This window comes from Alligator sinensis, unplaced genomic scaffold, assembly GCF_000455745.1.
Source record: "Alligator sinensis unplaced genomic scaffold, ASM45574v1 scaffold447_1, whole genome shotgun sequence".
NCBI lineage: Eukaryota > Metazoa > Chordata > Crocodylia > Alligatoridae > Alligator > Alligator sinensis.
The window spans coordinates 2,283,023-2,300,785 of NW_005842123.1; the positions used below are offsets into that span (position 1 = coordinate 2,283,023).

General features: G+C 37.9%; 1 long non-coding RNA gene across 5 annotated transcripts in view; it reads left to right on the forward strand.

The window, feature by feature from the left end:
* Nucleotides 1–16,006, forward strand: part of LOC112550481 — a 184,671-nt gene extending 168,665 nt beyond the window's left edge. For all 5 annotated transcript variants that reach the window (XR_003094356.1, XR_003094355.1, XR_003094357.1 and 2 more), the window contains one exon: nucleotides 15,768–16,006. This is a non-coding gene — a long non-coding RNA (uncharacterized LOC112550481). The remainder of the gene's footprint in view (nucleotides 1–15,767) is intronic.
* Nucleotides 16,007–17,763: the final 1,757 nt, after the last annotated feature.

The window sequence follows — 17,763 nt, forward strand, 5'->3', positions numbered from 1 at the left end:
CAGTTGACATATTGATATAGCCTCAGGATACCTTTTGTGGCTAGTTACTATGGAATCAGAGGTAGGATGATATGCATTCCTCAGCCATCCTACCAATTCAGCTCCTGCCTGTGCAGTCCTTACAACCTGTGCTAGCACAGCTCATGGAGTTTATGGAGAAGGTGCAATTCAGTTTACGCAGTAGGAATTGATTTGACCTGCTGTGGTTAGTCTAGTCATAAGATTCATACTGGCTGACGTGTTTGAATTACCCAGATCTCCGTTATAATTCTGCGCTACAGGAACTTCTGGGCCACGCCATTTAGTCAAAGAGTAGCAGTGAATATTAGCTTCCAAATTAAAACAAAATCATATTTTAATGTACTGCAGGTCTTTGTTTTTCATTTCCCCTTCATAATGATTGTTTAATGTTCCCACTTATACCAATCAAAGGAGTCATTGTCATTATTTTGAAAATGCTCATTCAGGCAGCGGATGCTTGATACTATTTTGAGTGAACTAAAGCAGGATGGTTTGAAAGGACTGTGAGAACAGCAGTCTGCCACGATTCTGAATGTAGATTCTATACAGGCCCTTCAGGTGGCTTCTTATTTTTATGGGGAAAAGAATCACAATGCATCCTGACAGGGTAATATATGCTTTTTCATGTGATGATTTTTTCCTTGAAGTATGGGAATGTTTTATTGTATCGTGGCCCAAACTAATTTGCTCTATGCTGGGTGAAGGCATAAGGACAAATCCTCAGGTGATGTGAATCAAAAAAACCCCAGTAATCCTGATTTACACCAGTTGAGGATTTTTGCCCCATAATTGCAAGTGGTTACAATTTTGTGTCAGACTGTTCCAATGCCTCAAACAAGTGCAGGACTCTTTTTCAGTTACGTTTTTACCTGATGCATCCAAGCAATTTGGAGTGTCTTATTCGTGAATGTTGGTATGGATGTCAACAAAGCCTGTAAAATCCCATGTTCTGTATGGCAAATTCCTGATTTTTAAATTGAAGACATGGTTCACAACAAATATGCATGTATAAATGAAACCATTAGATTTCTGTCTTTGGAAGTAATCAGCTGCACATATTATGTTCTGTTTGCCTATCTATGATAACTTATTACCAATAAACATAAGTGGGTAACTGTTACAGCATATAGCCCTGAGCAAAAATTGACAGTGTTGAGAAAACTAGGGTTCTTCATTTTCAAATACAGATCATATGCTGTATCTTAAAAATATGGGAAAAATCAGGTCATAGATAAAAACCACAATAGAGACCTATTTATTACAGCTGTTAACGGACCACATCAGGCACTAGAATAGATGTCAGTGTTTAAGCTGCAATCAGTTGTAAAAGAACTAACCAAATTTTAAATGCTAATAGTAAGCTGTTTTAAGAGATGACAATATTCATTTGGTTTAGTAGACATGTACTTGGATTTTGTGTCTTGGATATGGTATTTTTCCCCCTCCTTAAACTGCCATTGAATAGAACTGCATGTGATAATTGAAAACAACTGCATTGCACTGGTATCCTGGCATAGGAGTTGTCTGCATTTTGGTCTGTTTTATATTTGAATTACATCCCTGTATGTGGTGATTTAGATTTTAATTTATTTTTAAAAAATATCATAGTGAAACTTTTAGCACTTTGGGAATAGGGAGCAACTCATGATTTGATTGCTATGCATTTACCCTTTGGATTGCTTTTGCCCTATGTTCTTTTTTACAACTTTTAGAGATCAATTCTGTGTACCTTTAATTTCTGTCGAAGTCAGTAGGACTGGAGGGTGGTCCCAGGAACTGCTTGGCAGTTTACGGGATTAGACCCAAAAGACAGGGGAGGAGAATAATATAGGTTTTTATTTCAATCAGTGCTGTTAACAGCTGTATTGTGTTCTATCCAGACTACACTCTACTTAAGTTCTCTAAAGCGAATGACCTGCATCGGGTCTACCTGTGAGGCTACTATGATATGCTGAACCCAAAATATTCCAATAAAATATTTTAAAACAAACAGCATGTTTGCATTGGCAAACTGGTTACGAATTTAATTCAAATAAGGAAAAATAAGGTCTTCATGGTTTGGTTTCTTAGTTTTACCAAATGTTTATGAAAATGTCTGTGGGTTTAGGTTGTTCTTTCTCTTCCATGAAAAATAAGATTTTCATACATAAATCACAGTTAAAACAATGATAGATATTTCGTCTATGAATCTGTATCAGGAGGAAAAAAATCTTTAAAACCTGGTTCGAAAAATATGAACAGTCTTTCAGGAACTTGAACTATGAGATGATGTGTTTGATTTAATGCAGTTTATTGACTTAGGGAAGACAAAAAAAATCTCTCCCTTTTAAATGTTTTTAAGAAACTATCAAACTGAACTGTTCAGCTGTTGTCATTATCTTTTCCCCTAAAGAAAAGAACTACTAATGTTTTCTTCCTCACTGTCCACATTAACTGGCAACTCTCATTCTGTGTTATAATTGAGCAGTGCACACGACACAGTATAGGTGTAAGGGGATTTGCCCAGTATTGTTCTTTGCTACATTAACAATCAGCAGTGGTGCCAGTGTGGCTCAGAACTCCTTTGCAAAGCACTATCACTGGTGCACTCTGCCTTCCACCCTGGGAGTAGCTGCAGTGAATGACCTGTAGAGACATTTGGTGTTCCAGCAAAATAAGCAGTTTTGTATGCATGTAAGGAATCATATTGTTTAGGGATAATTCAAAGCATAGAAATATGATAAGAAGGAATGCTTTCTTACATATAAGAGTCTGCTTTTTGGGGGTTGCAACAAACGCCACACACAAATCAAATTAACAGAAGTCAAAAGTGTGGCTTTTTTCACCCATTCTCTGTTGCTTGTTGTCAAGTAAAATGGTCTCTCGTGAATTTCTACATAAAATACTGCTACTTAAAAATGTAGTGGCCTTGCTGCATGTATCAGCTCTGTATTGGATGTTGTTAGGAAAGGCCTTCATGAAAACATGTCCCACCTATTCCTCACATGTCCAGAGAACTGGAGGAAATGAGTAGAACATGTTTTTCTGGCAGTACTCACACACCGGTGTGGCACACCAGTACCCACTGTTTTCACACATTCTTTTACTCTTTCCTACAATCCCTTTAGCCCTTTGGAAGACTGGGCTTTTTCTGAAAGTCAACTAAAGTGCTTTCATTGTACATTGTGAATCTGAACTTTGGCAAGACATGCATGATTCTGAGGAATGAAAGCATGGATTCACTAAGGGCAAGTCATGCCTGACCAACCTGATTGCCTTCTCTGATGAGATTACTGGCTCTGTGGATGCAGGGACACCAGTGGGTATGGTATACCTTGATTTTAGCAAGGGTTTTTCTATGGTCTCCCACAACATTCTTGCAGGCAAGCTAAGGAAGTACGGGATGGATGAATGAACTGGAAGGTGGATAGAAAACTAGCTGGAGCACCAGGCTCAGAGGGTGGTAATCAATGGCTCAATGTCTAGCTGGCAGCCAGTATCAAATAGAGTGCCCCAGGGGTCGGTCCTGGGGCTGGTTTTGTTCAATATGCTCATCAACAACCTGGAAGAAGGCACAGAGTGCACCCTCAGGAAGTTTGTAGATGACACCAAGCTGGGGGAGTAGTAGATACATTGGAGGGTAGGGCTAGGATTCAGTGTGACCTAGAAAAATTGGAGGATTGGGCGAAAAGGAATCTGATGAGGTTCAATAAAGAGAAGTGCAAATTTATTTACTTAGGATGAAACAATCCCATGCATCAGTACAAGTGGGGAGCCTAACTTGCTGGGCAGCTGCTCTGCAGAAAAGGACCCGGGGGTTACAGTGGACAATAAGCTGAATATGAGCCAACAGTGCCCTTGTTGCCAAGAAGGATAATGGCATTCTGGGCCTAATTGATAGGAGTGTTGCCAGCAGGTCAAGGGAAGTGATTATTCAACACTGGTCAGGCCACATCTGAAGTACCGTGTTCAGTTTTGTGGTCCCCCTGCCCCCCACTACAGAAAGGATGTTGGCAAATTGGAGTGAGTCCGGTGGAGGGCAACAAAAATGGTGAGGGAGCTGGGGCACATAACTGATGAGGAAAGACTGGGGGAACTGGGCTTATTTAGTCTAGAGAAGATAAGACTGAGTTAGGATTTAATAGCAGCCTTCAACTATCTGAAGTGAGGTTCAAAAGAGGATTCAGCTAGACTGTTTTTAGTGGTGGCAGATGACAATAAGGAGCAATGGTTTCGAATTGCAGCAAGGGGAGTTTAGGTTAGATATTAGGACGAATTTTCTCACTAGGAGGGTAGTAAAACACTGAAACAGGTTACCTAGAGAGGTTATGGACCCTCCATCCTTTGCGGTTTTTAAGACCTGGCTAGACGAATCCTTGGCTGGGATGATGTAGTTGAGGCTGGTCCTGCTTTGAGCAGGGGGTTGGCCTGGATGACCTCCTGAGGTCCCTTCCAACCCTAATTTTCTATGATTCTAAAAGAGCTTGCTCTGCTATGCAACATGTACTATTTAAGACATAGGATCAATGTTTGTAACTGCACACTAGATTTTTGCTTTATGTTAAGGGATAGGGATGTAAAGATGCATCATGCAATAGCTGAGCCATGCTGCAGGATGTGCTCCCTCTCCTTTGAGGTCCTCACCAGGACACACAGTGGTAAAGTTATAGCTTTGCCGTCTTCTCCACCCTGTTTTCCAAGGCTAATGATACCATCAGTGAGGGCTGCTTGTGTCTTCTCTGAACACAATGGTGAGCATTATGTCTAGCTTTTGCCAACAGTGCAAGTGGGAAAGGGAACTCTTTGTGCCTTCCTTTCTATCCTTATGCATTCTTGCAGGATTAGACAGACCCTGGTGTCAAAGATGGAGTTATCAGCTTTGTATTTCTTTTGCTTTTTTTTTTTACTTCTTGTAAATACCTCAGCATCATTGAAACACAGGAGCACATCTGTGTCAGTTTACTTGAAAATATAAAAGGACCTGAAAAGGTGGACTTATGTAATAAATTGCAGAAACCAATCATGCTTATTTATTTAGCATGATTATTATCTAAGTATTTATTTATACATATGAGGGTATTTTACATAAAACATGTATTGCTATTTACTGTGTAACATAATTTCATTTTCAACAGTTATTAAAAAAAAAGTAACTTAATTTGTAGATCTGTCCAAAGAGACTTTATACAATGTAAATCCTGTCCAGGATGCTATTTTTTGGTGGCATAGCTTCAGCCTGTCTGTGAAGCTCAGCCTCCAGTTAAACAGACCACTGCAGAACCTTTCAATTATGATGCCTCTTGCCAAAATGCAGATTTCACTCCTGAACACACAGTCTACATGCTTAACATCCTCAAGAAATGTGTGGTGAAACTATTAGATCGTCTATATCCAACTCACCCTTTTAACAAACTGCTCTTAAAATCTTGAAAGTCACTTTTACACCTTGTAGATTAATGTTCTGCAGAGTTTCTACTTGAAAGTCAAAGTTGATTTTTAGGTTTTAGTGTAAACAGCCATGAAAAAAGCAAATTAGTGTCAGTTCACGATCAGTATATGCCACAACCAAGCCCCGAGTTAATTTTTATGGGCTGGATATTATAAATTCCTATATCTAGAGATTTATAATACTAATGGTAGTCATTATAATTAAGGCTGATACACAGTTATCCATACATGAAATGAGTAATATTTTATATATGATTGTCAGCAATGTTGAAATGGTTCTTATGTGTATTTAGCTTTTTGTGAGTCACCTCCTTTTTCTGGTTTTCACTTTTGTGTAATGTGGAACTTCTAAGTCCTATTGCAACAGCATATCAGGGTTGCACCATAGGGTTTGGTATTAAAAATGAACTCCCTGTTTAGAGTAGCCAGATGGATGTGTTTATCCTTCAGATAAATTTAGATTTGATATTTTTTTGTTTTGTTTTTGTTTTCTTCTTGGTAATTATGTTTGCACTTTGCTGATCACTAGTTGTACATTATTACAATGGAAGGTGACAATTTGATTGTCTTCGGTTGGAGAAACAAGTAATTTTATATTCACCAAGCTGTCAGGTAACACTACCTCACAGTACTAAGAGCTCCTGGCAATGTGGTTTGGCACCTATATTTAACTGCTTTGATGCTTGTGTAACCTCTATTGAGTCAAAAATACTTTGCCTGCTAGGAATGTTTTTTAGGCTTGTAGAGTAAGGTTTTCATTAAATAAAAATAATCCATTACTGCACTGCAAAACCATTGTTTCATGTTATACTGAGGTACTAATTAGGTGGTTCAGTGCAAACTGACTACAGATGAGCCTGAAATTGATACTTCATTTCACTGTCTGGAGTGCTCTATTTGGAAATGAGCTTTGAAAATATCATGGAGGAGAAAATTAATTGTAGATAAAATGTTTCATTTAGTTCTGTGTTAAGTGGGGCAGACAAATGGCATGTGTGCTTTTGTTTTTACAACTATAAGACTGTAAATGTACAGCTACTGCATTATGTGGATTCTTATGCTACTCCTCAAAATTGACTGTAAGAGCAAAATATTTGAAGACATTAGATGTTCCAATATAGAATAGTACAATATTGAAATGATTTAATTAACTACCTTTTAGGACCTTTGGCCTAATTACTTTATGTATTAAAAGGAGTATTTCAAGGTATTAGAACAGGTATTTATACTTATTTCTCCTATAAAGCTGCTTTTTTAGGAAAATGTGGAACTATTTCTCTTTATCATATAAGCTGTCAAAGTCTAAATATGTTAAAATAAATTACTTTTGGTATTTTTAGACAATTTTTGTCAAAATCGTTTATGCAATCATTCAACAATTGAATCTTCAGTTTAATTGAAACCTTCTAGTTAATGTTTATTTATAGCAACCATTGTTTTTAGTTTTATTGTTAGCTAACTGCTTTAATTCATACTGTATGTTCTGCTGCTTACTGCCTAACGCAACAAAACCTAGCAAGTTACTGATGGATAAGGTGTTGGTGCACTCACTATTGTTCCCACGAAGGAAAGTTTTTGGTAAAGATTGCTTGAAGTCAGGGTTTTTTCCTCCCCCCAACAGTAAGGAATTGGATATTTAGAGACACATGGCACAGTCATAGGACTTTAAAGGCAGTCATCACAGAGAAGCTTATACTAACCAATTAAACAGAGGTAGTTACGTGATGTAACATTATCAGGAGAAACAATTCATGAGTCAAAGCATTCCAGAACATATGAGCTGTAGTCCAACGAACAGTCTTAAGCTGTTTAAGCAGAGTGACAGCAATATTGTCAGCTAAATATAGACTATAGAAAACGTTAACTTTTGTGACTTAAGAAGTACCCATTTCAGGTGCTAAGCGAATATCCTGTATTTCACTGCCCTTTACCTAAATTCTGTGTGTGTGCTGCTTGTGCAATCTACTACTGATAACATAGAGAAAGAGGACCATTCACCTACCATAAATAGCTCATATAGGATAAAGACAAGTAGGCAATTTAAAATCTGGTTTGCTGCATTTATTTTAAGGGCTTTGACTATCAGGTAAAGAGAATCAGAATTATTTATTTAAGTCTAATATTTTATACTATATATACATGATCCCACTGAGTGAGTATAATTAACCACAATGGCAAAAGGGAAAAGCTGGTCATTTAAAAAAGATTTTGCAGTATTCAGCTTACTGCGTAGATCCTACATTGTTTATGCATTTGAGAAGATGACATAGAAATAGAGTTAGATTGAGATCCTCCTGGATTTTTTGATTTCTGGATCTCTATTTAAATGTTGTAACTCAGGCATATTTCTAGTAACAAGGGAAGTTTGTCTGGTTTGTAAAAAGAAATGTGGGTTTACCTGAATACGTGTGTTTTGGAGGCTGCAGATGCATCATTTAATTTGATTCTTATCTTAGTTGGATTTTGTTGTTCAAAGTCATACATCTTTCCCCTCTTCCACTCTTATTCCCAAGGTGATTCCTGGAATGACATTTCTCATGAATACTTTACACTTTTAATATTTGAACACTTTATACATATTATCTTGCTTGTACTTGTAGCACCCTGCTGAGGCAGAGCTTGGGAAGATAAAGACAGAAATAAATTGATTTGTCCAAAACTGCCCTGTGACCCAGAGGCAGAGCCAGGAATAGAACTCAGGAGAAAATGTAAGCTTTTTGCCCTGCATACAGACTGCACTTCTTTGTCAATACCACAGGTGTGGGTGTTGTATTGTCAACCTATATCTGCATATGATTTGTATTTAGGAATATACGTAGGTACGTGGAACCTGGGAAGAAGCAAGCATTTTAGTAACTGCTTGTTTCTGTTACTAAAGCTCCTTGTAATCAGATATGAGACGTCATAATTTTAGGAAATAACTGTTTATTTTTAAATGTCAGATGGATTACAGCATTAGCAGCACTAGATTAACAATGAATAATGTTACTGATTTATGTCTACATGCCATTGTTTTACAGGGGCAGAGTTGTAGGAAAAAATGGCTATTGGCACAATATTTTCATTTCTTACTTTAAAGTCACATATATGACATTTCCCGTAACCAGAAACAGGTATCCTTCTATTGCAACAGCAAGAAGCAATCAATTCTCTAATGTGTTTAAAAGGGGGTGAGGCACTTCCTCAGACGGAGTAAATCAGTGTAACTCCAGTAATTCTAGGGAGCTGTGTCAGTTACTGTATCTTAGAATCTGGCCTAGAATTTAGATTTATAGGATTACGTAGATGGGAGTAAAGATTGTTTAAGGCATGATCCATGGATGCAGGCCTGAGTTTAGGAGGGGGCCGCAGAACCTACCGTTTGAATTCAAGAAGTCAAGGAAGACCAAACACTGAAAAGTGATGGAGTCTGCCATGGGGGAGGGAAAAGAGGAGTCTAGTATCGTGAGGGTAAGCAGATGAGAGATGCAAGAAAATTTGTCAGTCTCAGAGAACTGGCTGGTAGTAGAAGGATCTGTGAGTCAGATTGGATAAGTATGGCTGAAGTTAACATTTTGTTGTGATTTTTTTTTTGGAGAGAGGATTTTTACACTCTAGAGTGTTTCACTAAAAACTTCAACAAATACTAAGTTCCCCTGAAAATTTAGAAGGGAAAATTTCATTTTGAAGGTGTTCAAGGACTTATAAAAACTTGCTTACAAACTATTTGGGTCTTGGTTCATCAAAGCATTTGAGTGTGCACTTAACTATAAGTGAATAGACCTGTTGGAAGTACATGGGACTGCTTGCATATTTTAAGTTAAGTGAGTGTTCAAATGTGTGTGTCTAGCACCTTGGCAGAGGGTATATAGAGACATTCCAAATGCCCGGAGTCTGTGCTATTGGCAGAGTGCACTTAGAATATATCTGTACTGAGGTCATAAAAGCCAAGTAACAGTTCCACGCTGCCATGGCTAGGCTGCTGCTGGTACCCAAGCTATCTAGTTTAATACTTCCAGGCACAAATGCAGGCAGGGGTAGGCTGCTGTTCTGCAGAGAAGGACCTGTTACAGTAGACTGTAAGCTGAATATGAGCCAACAGTGTGCTCTTATTGCCAACCTCTCCCCCCCCAGCAGAATACTGGGTTGTATTAATAGTAGTGTCTCTTGCAAATCATGGGAAGTGATTTTTCTGCTCTATTCAGCACTGGTGAGGCTTCACCTGGAGTACTGTCAGTTTTGGGCCCTATACTTTGAGAAGGATGTGGACAGGTCGGAAACATTCCAGTGGAGAGCAACAAAAATGATTCATGACTTATGAGGACAGGCTAAAAGAACTAGGATTATTTAGTCTGAAGGGCCAGGTACAGACATTACACTTTAGACATTACACATTACACTTTTAAGTGATCGGAAACTGGTCTATAACAGAACTCCGATCAAAAAACGGTCTATAACTCATAAGAGAACATAAGTTCAGTACACACAGACTGGTTTAAAAATGACAGCACCAGAATCTAAGGTTTGCTCCCCCACCAAAGGGTGAATGTGTGTTCTGTTTGCTACCAATCTAAACTACGCTGCTTACAGGAAACCATATAATTTAGATTGATTCCACCTTGGGCTTTTAGATTGTCTGTACCTAGCCAAGAAAATAAGACTGAGGGGGGATTCAATAATAGTTTTCAAATAACTGAAAGGCTATTATAGGAAGGATGGATAGTCTCTGTGACCATAGGGGACAGGACCAGGAACAATGAGCGCGTGTAGATGAAATGGGGGCCCTAAATTGAAATGGTGGGTTTTAAAAAACACTGCTTCAATTTAGGGCTGATTAAACCCTCAGGTCATGCACACACCCTGCTGACTTACCTGCCTCTCCAGTGGGGAGGGGAGGGCGAGGTGCTGGCAGGCAGAGCGGTCCCTGGGCTGCGGGGGGGCTGGTGCTTCCCTCTGTGGCAGCAGTGGCCCCCCTCCCAGGTGCACGCGCTCTGGGCTGGGGGGCCACTGCAGCCACAGAGGGAAGCACCAGGCCCCCGCACAGCTCACGCAAGCAGGCACGCTTCAGGAGAGAGGGGGTCGGGGGTGGAGATGAGGCTTGCTGCTTTCCCAGGCTGCTGCTAGGCTGCCTGCATGGGCTTCCTGCAGAGGCATAGAGCTGCATGAAGCCTGGTACTTCACTCCACGGCTGTCAGGGCAGCAAACTAAAACTCCTCAAAGGAGTTTGCTGTGCCCCAAGTCATTTAAGGTACATTACGCTGCCGAATTTCCTATGGCAGGCGGAATTAATGTGCAATATGCTGCCGAGGAGTGTAAACACCAACACCATTAAAGCAGTGCAAAAGCATTTAGCCCACTTAAAAGTGTCATGCACGCACACCTCTCGTTTTGGCATGGCCTATGGTCTCAAACTGCAGCAGAGAAAATTTAGGTTGGAGATTAGGAGGAACTTTTTGACTATGAGGGCAGTCAAGCATTGGAACAGGCTACCTAAGAAATTGTGGAAGCTTCATCCTTTGAAGTTTTCAGGAGCAGGTGTGACAGACACTTGGCTGGGATGGTTTAGTTGGGGATGATCCTACCTTAAGCCAGGTGCTAGACTAGATGACCTTGTGCAGTCCCTTAGGGCGTCTATACATGTGCAGTGAAGCTGCTGGAGTGTGGTAGTTACTGCGCTCTAACAGACTCCAGCGTCTTGTGTATCAGCATCCCTGCGCTGAAAAATGGTGGTGGGGGACTTTAACTAAAGCTCATTGAATAAGCTTTAGTTAAAGCACCCCCACCTCTATTTTTCAGTGTGGGAATGCTGATACATGAGACACTCCAGGTGTTTTAATTAGAGCGGCTCTTGGAGTATATACACACCCTTACAGCCTTTCTTGCCTAAGTTCCTGTGACTGTTTCCTCACTTTACTATAGACACATCTGTCACTATACTGTAGGGATATGTATAATTTTAGGAGTACTTTGAAAAGGTGGAGTAGAACTGCTTTTACAGTTTCTGATCAGCCACATGTGCCCTTTGACCTGTGTGTCATTGTTATCCCATAGTTTAGGTGCTTTTAAAATAGTGACTGGGCTCTTCCTTTATTCTTGTCTGTAAAATCATGGCATGGAATTTACAGACATGTAAATGTCTAGCAGCTAAGATCCAAAGTATATCACTAATTTCCCTGTAGTTTAATCATTTAGTTCTTCTGTCAGTAGTGTATGGAAGATTATAGACACTGAATGCTTTTCACGTTAGGTGTGTCACCTACTTATTTAAAGAAAGTAGCTTTAAATTTGTTTGGAGAGCTTCAGGCCATAGAAAACCCCTAGATGAAAAATTCTATCATTTGTAATATTGGAAAAGGATATCAAGCCTTACTTTTAAGACGAAGGAAATCTGTGATGTTTGTCTAGAATGACTGATTTCTGATCTCCATCAGAGGACAAGCAAATTTCTTTCGGGGTAAAAATTAAAGATGACACATTTTGACATCAGATTCAATTTTGCAGAACCCTCATCAGCTTGCTTTTGGCTTTATAACATGGAAACCAAGACTAATTGAAAACAGGGTCCAAATTTACCAATTTCTGTCACTTCCTCAGCTTCAGTGAGGGCTGGATATATTATTCCGTTTTGACTACCTCCGATTAAAAATGAAGCCCTTGTTGTTTTGGTTTTGTAAAACCCAATCCAGTGTTTATTTTACCCAAATTCACAAAATGGAGTAAGGGAATGGACTTCAGATAAATACCGGCAGATTGTAGTTTTTATAAAGCCTCTCTTTCTCAATTCCTTGTAGGTGTATTGTTTACCTTGGTAATAGTTGTACCCCAGCTAAAAAGTCAGTTTAACCAATGTGACAATTATTTTTTCTCTCTGATTATGTGTGGTATGTAGTCAATATACTGTTATAATGTGAGTGTAATTTCCTCTCTTATTTTATCTCCACTGCACAGTATTATAAATAAACAGCTTTAAAAAAAAAGAAGAAAAAGAAAAGCACCAAACAAATCTGTTGCTTCTTCTTTTAAGATTGTACCACTGTAGACACTTGTTCTAGTAAAGTAGAATTGGACCCACTTGATTGCATTTAAATTTTTCATGCTTCAGCAGTTTGGCTGGGAGCACAGTAAAGAAAAACCCCACGAGCGAGGATAGTTTAGAATAATAGAACTTGATTTTGTGTATTATAGCGGCACCATTTGCGCTGCTTAGTTAGGGTTGTGTCAGCACTTCCATTATAAACCCCTGTTTCCAGGGGTTATAACTAGGGAGACATTTTTTTAACAGAAATTAAAAAAAAAAGAATCATTTGACTGAATTTAATTTATAATGGAGCAATAATAGAATACAGTAAGATATCATGGAAACAATCAACGTGCCTAATTTATTTTTTAATACTGAAATTCTGACGTATTATGGATTATGGTAAATGCATTTTTAAACGTATTTTAACTTTAAAATTTAATGCTATTAATGTTTTAAAATTAGCTACTATTTAAACTCATTTTTCAGTATTATTATTAACTGAACAACTGGTTTTATAGGTTGAATAAATAAGATTACTGTGATGGTTCCTTTTCTCTCCCCTTTGCTTCAATGGGAGCATTTGACCAGACTTCAAAGAAATTATTGGTTATATTTTATCTTTGGTTAGGGCTTGATATTGTAATCTTATTTGTGCAAGACTCTTAATGAAGTAAACTGAACTTCCACATGATCATAATATGGAGAAGTTGATGCTTGTATTACTATTTAATCTAAGACAGAAAAGGGAAACAACATTTTTGGGGAAGCATTGAAGCTACTAGGTATATAGGATTGTGCTCATACTGGTATAATTTAGAGATAACAAATTCTCTTCTATATAGTTAACTTTAAAAAGTAATAATATAGATATGTATATAAAATATGGAAAAGGAAGAGTATATGATATTTAATATTGGGGGCAGGGGGAGAAGCTTCTACTGTACTGCATTCCAAGTAGGTAGCTTTACTGACTGGTCACTTGAGGAATTACCAAAGCCTGTTTATGAAATAGAGGTGAAGCCTTTCTAGACTAATTATATTCAGCATGTAATTTCTAAACTTCACTCTGAATTTTGATTTTCAATTAACATTCCCAATTTGAAGATAATTTTCTATTTAATGTAATTGCAGGAAATAATTTATTGGCTGATTAAGACTGAGGGCCCAGCCTTCCTTAAGAAAACATTCCCTAACAAACCAGTCTTTAAAGCCAACTCATAGGTTTGGACAGAGTTTGCCTATTTTCACAGCTGCACAGTTGTGTTTAATTAGGATTGTGAACTATTATTCATTGGTGCAGTTTGTAGTTGAAATTATTCTTAAGAGACATTTTCAGTTCTGGTTTTGTGTCATGATTAATTTATACTAAAGAAACAACCATGGCTGTTGCATTGGAAGAAGCTTGTTCAGTTTGTAACAGGAATGGTGTTTATTAAGGAGGTGAAAGTCAGTGGAAATCCTTTATTGTGATTTTTAGTTTTAATGCTCAGTTTACAAATCGCATAAAACCATATTAAGTTTATTTATGTTTTCGTGTGAATGGTTAAATCAACATGAATTTTAATCAGGAAAGTGGAAATAAATTTCTTATCTTACCGTAGGTCACAGAAATAGAAACCGGAACCCCTTGAAATACATAGAAAAATCAGCTCTTAGCTTGTTCCTTGCATCACAAACATTTATTCTTTCAGTGTAGTAGGATGGTTAACACTGTGTTTAAAATCATTGGTTTTTCTCATTGACAACTTTAATATTGGGCTCCCACTTATACTTAGTCAGGTTCCCTTAACGGAAATACAAACCTTTTTTCTCCTACTAGTATCAAGTTTAAGAGGCAGGATTATCACTATTTATAGACTGTTTTTTCTAAATAGGTATCAGCATTTTAATATGTTTCAAAGCACTTCAAAGCTTGTAATACTTTTATTTAGAACTGTGCATAATTAGATTAGCTGATCCTATATTAATTTTTTTCATTGTAGGATACTAAATCTGAGTCCCCTCATTAATTGTGAGAAATTTAGCATTAGCTGTTAAATCCTATGTGAAACATGGGCTGGCTGCTACATAAAAACTACTGTTTAAATTGGAATTAACTTAATTATTTTTCTTTGCACTTGATATTTCCTTCACTGTAATATTCATGAAAGCATGTGACAGATTTGTAAATTTAACTGTTAGTTTCAGATTTCCAGACCCTTTAATCAGTATTTATTTGTCTGTAGAAACAGTACTAGCAAGTTAATGATTTGCTAATTTGAAAAATGCTCATGTGGTTTCCTATGTTAACTGATTTGTGCATTTTTAAAGAAATGGTATGAAATCAATTATTGTTAAAGAGCAATTAAGGTGGAGATCTTATTCCTTAGTTCCACAGCAATTTCAGTATTAAAGATATTCTAAAGTTACTAAAAACTGGCAAACTGGCAAAATGTCTTATATAATATATTTTAGCTGTCCTTTCAGGTTATTAACAGCTGCTATAATAGTTGCAGTTAGTTTCATTAGAAAATGTATAAATGTATTTTAGAATTTTGAATTGAAGTCATTTATAGTTTAATTCAAGTACAGGGACTATACTCAAGCTGTGCTTTGCATATGGAATGGCATTAAGACGCTATTATTGGGAAAATGACATTTTAAATAAATAAATAAATATACTTATTTATTAGAGTTTTATATTCACATTTAACCAAATTCTTTTCAAAGCATTCTATCTTGCATTTGATGTCTAATATAAAATAAATATAGAAATGTAATTATTTTGGGTAGTTAAACTATAGAAGATTGCCTTAAGATAAATTCAGTAAACCACTTACAGTTCCTTGACACCCTTTACATTAATATCTCAGGACCTTTTCAAAAGATACTACTAGATACTAAATTAAAAATTAGGAAAAAGTATTATCTTTTTTAGGAAAACCGACAAAACAAAAATACTTATTTGGAATAAGTTGGCTGATGCCCTAGAAAGGAAACCAATTCTTAAATGTAAATCTATGAAGGAAACCAATTCCACATGCACGGGACAAAATAAACAAAGAGCCTGGGATGTGATCATGTAAACTCCTTATCAAAGATGTATATCCAGATGGCACAGTGTTGTATAGAAATATCTTTAATGCCACATTCAGAGATTCTGAAGAGCCTGTTTGTTGGCCAAGGGCCTGATCCAGGTCCTTCAAACCCTTACTCCTTTGAGTAGTCCAATTGACTGCATTGGCACTGCTGGAAGACTAAGGACTGTCTCTAATGTTGCATATTTAAGCTTAACCTTAACAATAAAATCTTATGTTTGCCATCTTTTGTTGTCTTGCAGAAGAATGTCTTCCAAGCAGGCCACCTCTCCATTTGCCTGTGCAGCTGATGGAGAGGAAGCAATGACCCAGGACTTAGCATCACGAGACAAAGAAGAGGGAAACAATGATCAGCATGCGACCTCTCATCTGCCTCTGCACACCATAATGCACAACAAGCCTCACTCTGAGGAACTACCGACTCTAGTCACCACCATCCAACAAGATGCTGAGTGGGACAGTGTTATCTCAGCCCAGCATAGAATGGTAAGTTTCTTACTTATAATGGTTGCTTTCTTAAAGTAAACAAATTCCAAAAATGCTTTGCCTTTCCTTTTGAAACTTTCTAATTAGTAAGATGTCAAAATCGGTAATATGTCAATATTAATATGGTGTAATTGTAAATTACAGTTGTATAATCTTATTAAGTATACAGGTGTATTTGAATGAGGTCATCTGATGAGTTCACCTTCAGGAAGGAAATGCATCTATTTTTCATGTTTTCAGTCATCCTTTGATTTATTTTATAACCTCTCTACCTTGTATACTTTTGCATTAATTTCAGACAGAAGAGTGTAGCTCATAACTATCTGTCATCTGCAAGAGTCTGCACTGAAGGAAGAAAAACCTTAATATGTTTCTAAAGTAGGAGCTGCTCCTATTTATAAAATGTATTCAACTTCAGATAATAAATCTTATGTTGGTTTCTTCTCTGAAACTCACCAAATATAGAACATTGATAGTCTGCCACCCTACCAGGGAGGTTGGCATCTGGGGTGACACCACAATTCATTTCATTATATCGGAAATTACGTCTTTTTTTGTGAAAGGTTTAAGGAACTGGTAATTGCATATCAAGCCTTTTCCCTAAGAATTCAAATCCCAACACTTTTGTTGACAATCAAACGTTGTTGCCATCTCCTTTGTGGTTTATATAAGATGATTTTGGGTTGTCAGTTCTGGATAGACATCAGTATCCCAAAAATTCTGTTATGATTTAAATTAGTTGGTAGTTTCAGCAAAGGCCAAAAGGTGAATGGGCATTCTTTCTTTGAATTTCTTATCCTTATATTTGTCCCTTCTGAACAGAACTAAGAGTCTTGTTACATGCTATACTTTGAGCTGCATAAATGTTTATTGGTATTAGTCTTAGCTTGAGTTTGGAGCAGTCACATGTTCAGGCCATCAAGGGCGGGGAAGCAGGGAAGGGACTTGCTTGCTATGTACAGTGCTGCAGTCCAGCAGGCCTGCCCCCTGTTCCCCTCCCTTCCCCCCAGACAGTGCAGGCAGTCACTAGTAAGGGGAGGAGGAGAGGGAGGTGAGCAGGGATCTGGGGTGCTCGGGAGGGCGGGGTGTTTACATTAAAGTGTGGCTTACATGGCTACACCTTAGTGTAATACAAGCTTCATAACACAGAGATAATCCTGCCCTGGAGTGACATAACTGAGCTACATAATGAGCACTTTAAACTAGTTTTGGGTGTCAGTGTGCGGACAGTCCAAGTGTTAAGACCTCCAGGAGCTGCCCAAAATTACTGTGTAAGAAGGCACTAAAACACATGGACCTGGTAGTTGCCCATGACTTTTTTCTTTGGGTGTAGAACTCTGTTCTCCAGATTCCTCCAGAGAGAGGTAGTTAGCTGTGTTTGTCTGAAGTCAGGGCAGATTTGCACCTTATAGACTAAATAAATTGGGGATGAATAAGCTTTCATAAGTAGAAGCTTACTTTATCAGATGCTATGAAGGGACTGTAGGAAGCAGAGCTTCTAATAGAAAGCAGTGATTACAATACAAACGATAGGGAAGAGGGCAGAAAAAGAAGGGGGCACTTTTGGGAGAGACAAAGTGGGTAGGAGAGAGAAAAACAAGACAGTTAACCCACTGAGGGAAACAGGGTTTATAGAAGTGAATCCAGGTAATAGGACAACAATCTGTAGTATTGGTCTAGACCATACATAACCCAATCCATTCTGTGAATTACATATTGTTCTGCAATTTCCCATTCAAGTTTTTTAAAGCT